This window comes from Chrysemys picta, chromosome 10, assembly GCF_011386835.1.
Source record: "Chrysemys picta bellii isolate R12L10 chromosome 10, ASM1138683v2, whole genome shotgun sequence".
In the NCBI taxonomy this organism is placed as follows: Eukaryota; Metazoa; Chordata; order Testudines; family Emydidae; genus Chrysemys; species Chrysemys picta.
Window position 1 is genome coordinate 60,245,614 of NC_088800.1, and position 14,390 is coordinate 60,260,003.

The following is a 14,390-nucleotide window of genomic DNA, read 5'->3' on the forward strand; positions in this document are numbered from 1 at the left end:
TCCTTAAAAGATTTAGGAGTAATAATTGTAATTTGTTAACTTAAAAACTGATTAATATGCAATGTTAGGAGGGATCCTGCTTTGTTAAAACTTAATACTGATATTAAATGAGTGCCTTCTACCAGATAGTTGATGACTTCATTAACCAAGGTCTTTTTTCTGAAGAAATGCTTAAGCTGAGCATTGGTCTTTTCCAACCCGGAAAGAGAAATGAAGAAAGGTCTTATTCTGATGTTACTAACATGACCCTGTCAAAACTGCATGTTGAAACCACAACTCTTTATTATTTTAGTATTCCTTTAATTATGCCATGAAATGAAGGAATGCAGATAATAGTGTTAATCTTCTTTGAGTATCAGAGGGGTAGCCGTGTTAGTCTGGATCTGTAAAAAGCAACAGAGATTCCTGTGGCACCTTTAAGACTAACAGATGTATTGGAACATAAGCTTTCGTGGGTGAATGCTTATGCACTTCTTGCATCCAAAGAAGTGGGCATTCATCCACAAAAGCTTATGCTCCAATACATCTGTTAGTCTTAAAGGTGCCACAGGACTCTCTGAATCTTCTTTGATGCACCTTCCAAAGAAACATTCTTTCTGAACATTGGTGTTGGAGACAATATATTTCAACATTCCTTTATTCCTCAGAAATTAAATATTTAACTCTTTCTGTGAGTTACCATTAACCGGTACCAGGTTTTTAAGAGTCTGATTTTTGCCTGTTACGTGTTTGTTGTTCAGAAACTAGCTTTTAATTGATACATTATTTCCCAAGTCTCATAAAGCACTGCTTGTCAGCTTTCTTTTTGCTTATGGCGTAATGTAATATTGGAAGTAGTGCAGCAGCTTATAAAACTCATTTCCTTTGCTGAAATATATGAGAAGGATATGGTAACCTCAGTAATGGAGTGGGAAAAAACCTATTTTCAGCTAAACAAAGGCAAATATTTAGGAATTTATGTAAGGTATTCAAATACAGCTGAAAATAGTGTTAGATGTTTGAAGACCAGAATTATCAAGCTTTGCTGGTGATACAATTTCTGTAATAACCAAGGATAGGATTTTTTTTCTATTTAAAGATAGGAATATTAAATATTTAACTCAGGCGAGTATTGAACATAATAGAACTAATCTTATGTTGTAATTCTCATGGTTAGAGGTTAAGTAAATATAGCAGTGTTTCATTGACTGTTCAGATTGCTTCTGAATGGCTTTCCATAGCAGAGCTCAAAAATGCTTTTGATTACATTTAGTGATGCTGTCTGTGAACAAAGGATAGCAGAGTTCATATAGATAAAGGAAGAATGTCTTTGCTATGCTGTTTAGAAGTTTTTAAAAAAATGTGTTCTTCCTGAACATGAAATTTAAATTTTCCTCATTGCTGTTAATATTCTGATTATTTTTAAGGTCAGAGGCTGTTTTTAAATTAAAATGCATAACAAAGTCTGGGGCTTCAAATTTTGATTTTTTTTTCTACATTACTAATTTTATGTCTGCCTAAAACGCCATTCACATGTCATGGTATGTTGTTTTTGTTGTAAATAGTGATAAAATATTTTCAGTTTACATTGGATTGCCAGTTTTTCCCTCTTTCCTATTTGATCTTTCTTTTTGTAGTTGCCCTTTGCTTATCTCCTTCGTCTTAGCTAGGTGGATGGCTTGAACGTGTTTTTGTGCTGTTTTCATTACCACACTTCATTGGCATACTAGTTAGCTTCCCCATACTGGCTTGAAGATCTTAAATAGTCTCTGCACCCAGTTTTCAGAGAGGGAAGATTAAAGGCTATTCCAGTGCAAAATTTCAACACCATCATCAAGTCATAGAAAGAAATAAAACAAACTAAATGTTTGTTTTGAGAAAACCTTTAAAACATTTTTTTAGATTGTTGTATCGAAGATTTTCACATCAGAGTACTTTTTCATTCTGTAGCACTGTATCTATAGGATTTATTTGGTGTGTTTTGTATGGTACATAAGATGTAAACTTTGTAATCTTAATACATTTCACATAGTGTTCCCAATGATTTAGAAAACCCTACATGTATTTTGTAATCTTATTTTTTTTGGGGGGGGGGGGGGCAATTTTCTGCAGGACAACTATATATACTGACAAAAACACCCAATTCAGAGCACTATGTGACCGTGTCATGCTGTTTCTGATATTGTAACTGCTTGGTAGATAATTTTTACTTATACTATGAAAACAAATGGTAAGATTTGTATTTGCAGATCTCTGTATTTGCAGAGATGAAATAAAAGCTGAAAGGTTGTGCATCCTACTAAAATTAATATGACTAATGTTGTACCATCTTCAAACTTGGATGACTAATGTTGGACTGCTAAATCCGTATTATGGCACCTATAATGTGGAGGCCTAACTTTCAGAGGTGCTGAGCATGTGCAGCCTCATATGAAGTCTGTGCAAGCGGCAAGTGCTCAGCACCTCTAAAAATCAGGCCACTTCTATTTATGGCCCCAGTTCACCCAAGTTCATCCCAGTTCATCCAAGTGTGTCCGTAGGACTACTGGGGCACTTTAAGTACATGCTTCAGGCTTCTATATGGATTCAGGAGCTTAACTTTAGGCACCAAGCTTTGAACACCATTGGCTTGAGTTTTAATTCCTAAAATGGAGAAATTCTGAAACTTGTTGGTTCATTTTCATAGTACAAATGTTGGAAAAGTAGGCTGTCCATAGCCAGAAAAAAATCAGACTGCAAACTCATTAGTATATTATCTGACTATGCTTTACTCTTTATTTTTTTCTTGTTACTTACATTTTATATGGTGAAACAGTGTCACTCTGTGGTCACAAAGGTATACTTAGCCCATCTTTTAATTCAGGTTGTATGTCCTATATCTCATGCTAGATGGCTACAATTAAATACCTGGATTTTTTTTTCTATTGCATTTCTGGCAAACAGTGTAACTCAGTCCCACATTAACCCTGAGGAACTTAGACATTAGTTGAATATGTTTCACTGGGAAAGAAAGTCAGCAGTTAGCAGAGTACAGAATTTCTAACATTCTCTCTAGTTTTCCTCTTAAAGGTCTTGCGTTTATCCAGTGACTCAGCAAATCATATAATATTATATTAATTTACTCTTCTGCATTGGGACTTGTTGATATGGGACTCACTTTCTGTCACTCAAACACATTTTGAATGTGTAACTTTCTTTGTAAAATCTTCCTTAACCCTTACTTGTGCTCATGTCTGAATATTACTCCCTGTTAGGTCAATGGTTGATTTTGGTTTTGGTTTGGATAAACATCCAGAAGTTTGAGTCTATCACTTGTACAACTTGAGTCTACACAGTTGGTCTGGAAATGTCACAAGAACAGGTGTTATGGGGTCTTTCAGCAAAACCATTTCTGATCATCAGAAACTGTAACTGTGGTGTTGGTGGGGAAATAATATATTTCAAACATCAAAGCAAGCAAACCCCCCACAAAATGAACCAGGATAAAGGAGTGGTAGGGCGGTTTATGTTATTTTCTTCAACGTGTTTCTTTTTTTACAGACATTTTTCCAGGTCTAATCATTATGTCTCATCAGGAGTTCTTTTGTGATAGGCCAACAAGTAGAAATTTTTTTTTTAATAGTGTGTAATTTAGCACCAAGGATATATCATTTCTTGATAATGAGAATAACTTTTTTTCTGGAAACAGTGTCTTGCAGTGTACTATAGCGTGTTGACCCATCGTAACTAGAGGTGATGCATCACAGCGGTGTTATCTGTGAATAAACAAAAAGTGATGTTTCATCTATATGGGTATGTTCGCCCATGTGCAGATGGCCAGCAAGGGGCCTATGCACCATTTAAATCCCATTATTGTGAGGGCTTACGTGAGGCTTAACTGGTACGCGTTGTGGTGGCACCTTTGCAGAGGGATTAATGTAATCATTTTTAAGTTTTGTCTCCTGAAGTTTTGAACACCACACCATGACCGTTCATCACAGAGATGTACATTGTTATATACAATAGTCTGTTAATATTTGAGATTAAGTTCCTGATGACCAGTAGGAAAGAAAAAAAATTAACTGGGGGAGAGGGGATGGGGGGAATGAGAAGATGAGATGTCCTGTGTCTTATGTCATGAATACCATGCCTTAAGGTTAATAAAATCCAGCTCTCCCAATCTTCAATGTTATGGGACTCATGAACACTGTGAATTCCTCACCCCTCCGTTCATATGATTATTGTCATGTTGCCCTTCCCCTGAATCTCCTGGAGTGCTCTTCTGTGATTTCATCTTGCCTATAGCTGCATAAGAGCTGTTGGGCAGGGAAGTGGAGTGAGCTTTTTATTAGTGCTATCTCCTGCCTTTTTGCTTTTGGTTCCTGCACTTTTCATAACATGACAGACTCTCACAGAGCACTTGTAGACAGCATACAGGAGGAGAGAATCAGCCAGCCCACCCCCAGATTGTTTTGAGAGTACATCATTGTGGCAAATATCAAGAGAGTCCTTGATGAAGGAAGCACGCAAGATCGCAACCAACAGACATTATCTGCTGTCTTTATCAGTTGATTTGATACAGGTACAACTCTCAACTCAGAAACTTTTTATATTAGAGCTTTAGTATGGTTATACCTGTGCCTAGTTTTTGCAAGTGGAAATCCCAAAATATATACAGTATATTTAACTATGTTTCTATTTGTGTTTCTCTGTCTGTCCTCTCTATTCATCTTCCCCAAGTTTTGGGAATCAACTTGAGCTCTTCAACTTGAGGGAGGTTGGGGAGAACAAACAAAAAAGTAGTTTAATCTAATTGTAACACTGTTGTAGAAAATATTTAATGTTCCCCTCTAGTGGCTGATCCAATTACCACTTCTGCTATCTACCAGTTCATTCCTTTAGCTCAAGTGATAGAGATCTGTACTTTTCAGTCCTGGGTGCAAACTCAGAGAACCCATCCTGGAATCATTACATAAATATATCACAGGCTTATTCCATAAAAACAATACATTTTTTCCCCAATAGAATTCTTGAAACCATGTAGTAGGAGTTCAGGAGCTAGTTTACCAAGCCTGAAGGAATATAAAGAAATATTCTGATTCCATCTGTGTTGGGCACCAGAGACAATCCAGTGCAGTTAGGACATGCACCATTAGCATCCTTTTATTTCCTATTTTATAATAAAAATATTATGAATTTATTCACTGATGAAGCATATTATTACTAATTAATGGGAACTTTTTTCTAATTAATAACAAAAAATAATACTAGATATCTATAAGTTTAATTTCAATAAGATCAACATGTCTCTTGTCTGGGAAAGAGTAGAATTTCACCTTCATTCGGATGTGCTGGCATTTCAGTCATAAGGCATTTCAGTCATTTGGACTATTCACGAGGGTAAAGATAAGCATGTTTAAGTGTTTACAGGATTGGAATCACAGTTGGTTTTCCTAATTCTCTAACAATGGCTATGATTTCCACATTACAAGAATAGCTCAAAATGCCCTCAATCTTTCAATCTATGTACACAAATATATGTTAATCTCATATTGCTTTTGATTAGGAGAAATATTAAATTACTGAAAAGTCAGTTATAGCATACCCTTTAAATCATTAAGAAAATCACACTACTGTAATTTTACCATCAATTTTTATAGGATCAACTATGATACAAAAACTGACAGTTTTTAAAAGAGAACCGTTTATGCATATTTTGATATATATGAGCAAAACAGTTTATATAAAAACAATGAATCACTCATGAAACTGCCCATTTTTAGGATCAAACTTTAAATAATTATGAATTTTAATAGGTTAAGTGCCTCCCATTTTGGTACCCCTTTTCAGAAATATCCAAAATAAGGGTGTTGGTGTAATCTTTCCAACTGAGAAATGCTAGACATCTTCTGAAGAAGTGAGGTTTTAATTATATTTTGAAGACTCAAGAAATGGTAATAACCTTTGAATAGGTACCTAGAATTTAGGATGGTTGCTAGGAATGAACTCTGAACTTTCAGAAATGTACCCATCATTAATAATTAGCATAGTAAAATATGCCCTTTCAAACAGCATCCCTATTAAGTGGTCCAGGAAAAAAAATACATAGACATTAGTTTTGCTTTTCTGTAACTTACTCCATCTTTTTTTAATGTAAAGACAAATAGTTTGCTTAGATTTCCATTTCAGAACCAGATATTTCAGTTCCAATGAAATGGTTAAAATTAAACTGCTTATCATGCTTGGATGGTATAACATGAATGTTTTCTGCCAGCCAACCCTTGCAATGAGCTTGGGGACCCCCGCCCCCCACATACACCGAGGGATGGAAGTGGCAGAGAGTAGGCCTTAGCAGACTTTTTTGCAGGCGACCCTCCCCCCACTGAATTAAGATTTGTTTTCATAGCATGTATGGTCCAATGGAGGTCAATGAAGGTGAAGGACAGTGCAAGAAGTTGTCTATCGCAGCTCTTCAGAGAGGAGGGTGAGGGGGTTATGTGAAGAAATGTACCATGTGTGTGCGTCTCACAAATGGCTTGTTTGTCATTTGTCTGTAACTGTTAGTCTCTTGTCTATTTAGACTAGAAATTCTTTGGGGCACAAGCCCTCTCCTGTTTTGTCCTTGGAACAATGGGGTCCCAGATGCAGTTGGAGCCTTTAAGCAGTATTGGAAGGCACACAATAAGATCATGTTTTAAAGGCGGTTTTTTAGGTGAATAATTACAGCTGATAAGTTGGCTGGTCTATCCATCTGTTTTATTTTTGGCTCAAAGATGGAGACTTTTGAATGAAGTGATTGTCAACCTTCCTGTTCCCACATTCTGAAGTTACTTCTGTTTTCTAACTTTTGAAGTTGATGGGAGCAGTTCTCAAGTGTGAGATTAGTCTTTACCTTCAGGATTTCAGCCTATAAATGGAAAAAAAGTACATTTAATTAGCCATCAAGCCTTAATCTACTTTGTGATGTAGATCTTTCTCTTCTTCCCTGGTTACTTGCATTGAACCTTTTATATATGATTCAACCTGATTTCTCTGCAACAAAAAACTCGGGGTTGGGAATGATTAGTGGCATGAAGTTATTCTATCTCAGGACTGCTTAATCTGGAACATGATTCAGGCATAACCTATATACTAAATTCCTCACTGTGCAAGACAGAGAGCTATAGGTCTGTGTATGCCCAGCAACCTAGATAAATTTTCTTTGTGATTTTTGTATGAGACTCTTTTATCCCCCATTGCTTGCTCTCTCCCACTTTTATCCCAAATCTAACAATATTTGGTACTTTTCTGAAAGTCATGTATCTATGAAAGAATCTCAGCTCTGATGGAAAGAAAAATATATCTAACTTCATAGTTGCAGAGAGAAGTTTGGAACCATAACCCCTCAAGGCTTAAACATCAGAAGCCAAATAATAATAATCCAAAATATAGTTTTGTAAAAATCTCATTATTGTAAGCCAAATTGAAGATGTTTTCTGACTCATGCTCTTTGAGCCCTTGGTGCTGGCCATACTGTGTGGCTTCCTCTTTGCAAAGGTTACTACACTTTGTTCTCTATGGAACCTGTTTTCCAGTGGCTACCACAGTGTGCTGGAGGCAAAACAAATAATAATAAAAGTCTGAATATATAGTCAAAGGAAATAGCAAATAGAAGGGTTAGGGGAAAGGGGATGAAACCCTGGACATAACATACTGGTTAGATATTGTGAGCCTTGTGGAGGTGGTAGTGACATCCCACTTCCCATATTCCCTGGTGAGACTAAATTCCCTAACTCTTCCTCTGATTGCCATAGCAAATGTGAAGAACTTCACTAATTTGTGTATTGCCACATGTGTTATCCTGTGATGACATCACATAATTATTATAAAATGTTAGGTAATATGAAATATCCATATGTCTCAGGACTTAATTTTTTTCAGGTCAGAATCGTGATCTTTCCCAAAAAATTGAAATTCCCCTCTATTTGATATAACCAAATTTTGTCCTAGGGCAAAGGCAGAGGAACATCGTATCTACCCACTATTCTTGATCAGAACATTGGACATACAGAGACAGCTATATAGCTGGCATGACTTCAGATGAAGTCTGGCTTCACTGGTGTTTCACCTGTTAATGTTAGCTGAGAATCCAGCCAATAGTGTTATGTCCTCTTTCAGAAATAGTCCAAGTGCAACCATTTACTCACAATATTACTAGAATTTTAACATATCTGTATTTTAACCTCAAGTGCAGGAAAGGAGAGAGAATGTTATGGGCCCCACGTGGAACAAGAATACTAAAGGAGATTGAGCATAAGGGTATGTCTACACTGCAAAATAAAGGTGTGATTATAGCATGGATAGGCAGGTAGACACTGGCTTGAGGCTAGCACATCAAGCAGCAGTGTGGCTGTTGTGACACAGACAGCAGCTTGGGCTAGCCAGCCAATTACGTGTCCTGGGGATCAGGCAGGATTGTACTCGGGTGGCTAATCCCAAGCCACCGCCCGTGACACTGTGATCACACAGCTACTTTTAACATGCATGTAACCTTAAGCAAAGCTAAAGTGTGTTTGTCTTCCTGAGGTGAGAAGCACCCTGCTAGCTTCGGTATAGACATGCCCTAAGATGCTTTCTCTTCTCCTTTCCTATTCTATCATTGGGGTCAAAGGCATATAGCAATTGATTGGCACAAAGTAGCTGTTCATTCTAAAATTGTATTTTGGGTAATCTGTGGTGCCATGATAATTTATCAAGATGTCACCTTTCAGTTCCATCACACATGAGTTTAAATTCAGTGCATAATTTGTGCCAGGGTTGATCCTCGGCACCTCTAAGCCTGGGACTTCATAGCCCTGGCAACTCTGGGCTTGCCGTGTCAGTTATGAAAGTAAGAAAATTGCTTGAGCCCCGGCACCTCTTTCATTATAAATTAAGCACTGGTTGAAAGTGACCCAGAATTGTAACCCCAATATTTTTCTTGATGGTGTTTTGGAATAGAAAAAAATTAGACCTACAGCAATCTGAGTAGAATCTATGTTAAAAAGATGTTTTGTGCCAGATAGTTGCATTACATTACATTACATTTTCAGTCTGACAAATACATTTTGTTCCCTGGTTTAGTTTCTACGTTTTTGTTTGATTCAGACCACTTCCTTTTTTATAGACTCACCATTGCTGGAATCTGCAATTACATTCTCTCCAGTGTTCCCTGGAGGCACCATAATGCTGACCATTAACTAGCAGCTAAGTGTTATTAGCTCAGTGGTTCAAGGTCACTCAAGAAATTTCACTTCATTTTCTGTCCTCCAGCAGGAAAGTAGTTCACAAAGAGACTACTTTTGAGATGCCTCTTGACACAGAAATTCAACACTTTCGTGCTCAGAGTGCTGAGGGTTTATGAGAGTAATAGGCTTTATGGTGTGCATTAGGCCAATAACGTGATAGGTCAGTTAGTTAGAAAATTTCCCCATAGTGACATAATTATCTTCTTGAGGAATGTGGTATGTGTAGTAATGGCTTTCTCTGCCTATTGATGACAATATTTTGTACTTTTTAATGCCTCCTGTCAGAGGATCTCAAAGCACTTTACAAACATTAAATATAAACACCAGTGAGGAATGCAATTATATTATTAACGAAGTTACACGTGGGGGAATAGAAGCATGGAAAGGAGACACAGCCAAGGTCACACAGTGTGAATGATAGATACCTCTGAGAAGAAAACACAGAGCCCTAACTTAGTGTCTTCTCTCACCACTAGACACGCTCCTCACAATTGTGTGTTTTGAATATTTCTTTACTTGCTATATATTTCATTGAAAATAGAAGGGGAAAGAGTGGCTAAAATAAATAACATTTTGACTAATTATTTTTGTTCAGTTAATTGGAAATAAGTTCGGATTTTTCAAAGTAATGTTGCATCCTAAAAACACATGAACTAAATCTGAAGCTACTTTTTTCTCATACTGGAATATTAATAACTACCTACCTCATGTAATCATATGTTGTGGTCCAGAACCCAACCCAACTCCCACTAAAGTGTAAATGGAAAGATTCCCAGTAGAACCTCCAATTAACTTCAATGAGAGACTAGCGTTACATGACTTATAAACTCCAGCCTGGTACAAAATACCACGAGAGGCTCTTTTTGCAGAATTTTTTGTTGAGAGAAGAACTGCTTAAAATCTTTCAAAGGCTCTTCAAATGAGATTCTCAACACAACTTTACTAAATCCTGAGGTTTTGATAAACTTGAGGTAAGCTTTTGAATGCCTATGTGAATTGGACCCAAACTCCAAATTTCTTGATGTTCACTCATTGCTATTAACTAGTGTAATACATCTAAATTACTTGCTTTTATGAAAAAAGTGACTTATGTCTATCATTGGAGAACTCAAACTCACACCACACCAAGTATGAGCATAACTTTAAGCAGTAAAACAACAAACCTGACTATTCTAACATGAAGAAATACAAATCCATCAGAATAGAATTGCTTATTGTTTCCTGGTATGTAGATTGACATAATATGACGTCCTAACAGGAAGTTTCATGTTTTGAATGATCATAATACCACTCCTATTAGCACTTTCTTGTTCTTTCTGTCATTCAGACATGTAATTATGGAATTTCACAATTCAAGTGATGACAATTGCTCCTGTGTATGTGTCCTTCTCTCGCCACTTAATTCAACTGCATCTAGCAACCTTTAATTTGATAAAGTGGAATTGAAGTGACAGCAGATGACAGAGGTGCCAAAACAATAATCTGACCTCCCACTGAAGTGTCAATGTGTTGGACTGCATGACTCTTACACACGCTGAGTGCTCAAAAGGCACATTGACAATATTTTTCTTACGCTAGAAAACCTGTAGTTAAGACATGAGAATAAAATGGTTTAAACCCTAATATGCACACTTGTGATGTGGCTTCCCCTCTTATTGTTGTTCCCACTGCCTTTGTGTAAGCACTTGATAGGTATTGCTCATAAAGTACCTTCAGAACTTTAATGTGATGAAGTTTTCTCTAAACCCTTTTTATGTTTTTCTAAATCTTATACAGCTGTGCACCTTTTGTAATAATTTAAGTCTTGAATAACAGTTTTTTCTTTACTCTTATGGAGCAGCTATTTTTTTTTCTTTTTATGCCCATGGTGGGAAGTGGGGAATAGTGGGGAATAGCAAGAAAATGCCTTTCCTAAAACAAATTGGAGGATATTTTTCTCTCTCCCTCCACCCCCAAGTGGGGGGTAATGTAAATAATTCCTAGTTCCAATTCACACCTGTCATTATGCCTTCTGTTATAAGTATAAGTTACTACTACAACTGTTATACAGTGGTTGTGAGTCAACAGCCTGACATGGTCATCCTTGCCTTTTGTCCTTTGTTTTCAGTGTATATTAAATAGACAATGTATAATAGTTACAATTTACACATTGATTACAGACTGATGATTCAGTGGTGTTTTGCTTAAGCAAAACGTTCATACTTTAATGATTTCATTGATGTAAGTGGAAATTCTGAGTCCTCAGTACCTCTGAAATGCAAGTCTCTTATTTTGGTACATGAATATGGATTTTAGGTATCTTAGGTACTCCTCTGAAAATGTTGGTAATGCTATTTATAATATATGTTTACTTTCAAATCTTATTTGATCCCATATTTAAATTGAATCATGTACTTTCTATGATCTGTTTTATCAAAACTCACAATAACACTGCTGTTTCTTTTGACAATTGAAGAATAATACAATTTTTGGTCATTTAATATGACTTGCACTCTTGCCTTTCAGTTGATATTCTGTTTGTTCAAAAGCATAGTTTTTTATTATTTAGATACTGAGATGCCAATACTCTTCTGTTAAATTCTGGATTGTTGTTTGAGGATAGTTGCATTATGTAAAGTTTTATTTGCCTGCTTTGTTTTTCTCTGTGTTTTTTCTTTTCTTTTTGTATTTGCTCCCTGTCATGAACTTAAATGGTTTAGAACTATGAAAATTACCTGGTAATATTCCCTGAAAATTTAAATGAATACGTCACAAGCAGAATTTTATATTCTTTAGGGTTTATTGATATTAAACATCACATGGAAGACGGGAAACATTCCAGAAGACTGGAAAAGGGCAAATATAGTGCCCATCTATAAAAAAGGAAATAAGGATAACCTGGGGAATTACAGACCAGTCAGCTTAATTTCTGTACCCGTGAAAGATAATGGAGCAAATAATTAAGCAATCAATTTGCAAACATCTAGAAGATAATAAGGTGATAAGTAACAGTCAGCATGGATTTGTCAAGAACAAATCATGTCAAACCAACCTGATAGCTTTCTTTGACAGGGTAACAAGCCTTGTGGATGGGGGGAAGTGGTAGACATGGTATATCTTGACTTTAGTAAGGCTTTTGATGCTGTCTCGCATGACCTTCTTATAAACAAACTAGGGAAATGCAAGCTAGATGGAGCTACTATGAGGTGGGTGCATAACTGGTTGGAAAATCGTTCCCAGAGAGTATTTATCAGTGGTTCACAGTCATGCTGGAAGGGCATAATGAGTGGGGGTCCTGCAGGGATCAGTTCTAGGTCCGGTTCTGTTCAATATCTTCATCAATGATTTAGATAATGGCATAGAGAGTACACTTATAAAGTTTGCGGACAAAACCAAGCTGGGAGGGGTTACAAATGCTTTGGAGGATAGGATTAAAATTCAAAATGATCTGGACAAACTGGAGAAATGGTCTGAAGTAAATAGGATGAAATTCAATAAGGACAAATGCAAAGTACTCCACTTAGTAAGGAACAATCAGTTGCACACATACAAAATGGGAAATGACTGCCTAGAAGAAGTACTGCGGAAAGGGATCTGGAGGTCATAGTGGATCACAAGCTAAATATGAGTCAACAGTATAACGCTGTTACATACCAGAATGATGTTTGCATTTTTTTGTAGTAGCAGGAGTATTGTAAGCAAGGCACGAGAAGTAATTCTTCCACTCTACGCCACACTGATTAGTCCTCAACTGGAGTATTGTGTTCAGTTCTGGGCACCACATTTCAGGAAAGACGTGAACAAATTGGAGAGAGTCCAGAAAAGAGCAACAAAAATGATTAAAGGTCTAGAAAACATGATCTATGAGGGAAGATATAAAAAAGATGGGTTTGTTTAGTTTGGAAAAGAGAAGACTGAGAGGGGACAGAAAAGTTTTCAAGTACATTGTTACAAGGAGGAGGGAGAAAAATTGTTCTTCTTAACCTCTGAGGACAGGACAAGAAGCAATGGGCTTAAATTGCAGCAAGGGCGGTTTAGGTTGGACATTAGGAAAAACTTCCTAACCATCAGAGCAGTTAAGCACTGGAATAAATTGCCTAGGGAGGTGGTGGAATCTCCTTCATGGGGGATTTTTAAGAGCACCTCTCAGGGATGGTCTAGATAATACTTAGTCCTGCCTTGAGTGCAGGGGACTGGACTAGATGACCACTCGTGGTCCCTTACAGTTCTATGATTATATGATTCTTTCCTTCAGAAGAATAAGTACCTTATTACAAATACAGTTTTTTGGAAAGTTTTCAACAGAAGTCATTGGTCCAAGTTAATTGATGTTGTAACTCCAACAAATCCTTTAATTTATATTTTACCTCAATATTATTTTAACTCATTTTTCTTTAAGCCCACAAAGCTCTTAAAGGGGGAATTAAAAATTAATTTGTAGTATACAATTCAATCAAGGGAAGTATTATGAAGGCTGAGTGAGAGTTAATGGCTGAAGGGTCATTTGATGGGAGATATCTGTCAAAATAGGCTGAAAAATAATTAGTCTAAATCTATAAACAGATTCAAATTTACTCTGACTATATCTAGCCATTGTAAAACTAAAAATACAGAGGGGAGTCAGCTTTTAAAATTATACAGAAATCTGCGTGGGCATGTTAAATCAACCTGCTACGAACTGGAAAGTGTTCTATGACTTCTTTGTAAGTGCTGGATTTGGGACTGAGGAACAAATTACAGCAATTGGGGCTTAGCAATTCAGCTTTTACTCTCTTGCACATTGCTAAGCATAGTACTCTTGAAAATAATTTTTCCAATAATAACCTTTCCCAAGCCCCTAATACATATACTGTGTGAATTATATAAAAATTGATTGTATCCATGGCTTTATAAGATTTGTCATTACAATTTTGTTACCCATGTTAGTTTAAACATGTGTTACCATTAATAACCTGACATCCTATGTGCATACCTCATAGGCAGATGCAAACTTACAGGGTAGGGTTGCCAACTTTCTATTTGCAGAAAACCAGAACACCATTGTCCCACTCTTGCCCTGCCCCTTCTCTGAGGCCCCACCCCCTCTCACTCCATCCCCCTCCCTCTGGGGTGGGGCCAGAAATGAGGGGTTCAGGGTATGGGAGGGGCCTCAGGGCCGGGTTAGAGGGTTGTAGTGTGGGAGGGGAT

The 14,390-nt window shown here is 36.9% G+C and overlaps 1 protein-coding gene across 38 annotated transcripts in view; it reads left to right on the top strand.

Annotated features, from left to right (window-relative positions):
• The window catches only part of RBFOX1 (RNA binding fox-1 homolog 1), a 2,478,424-nt gene that overhangs the window by 1,496,980 nt on the left and 967,054 nt on the right, over positions 1 to 14,390 (top strand). The window lies entirely within an intron of this gene.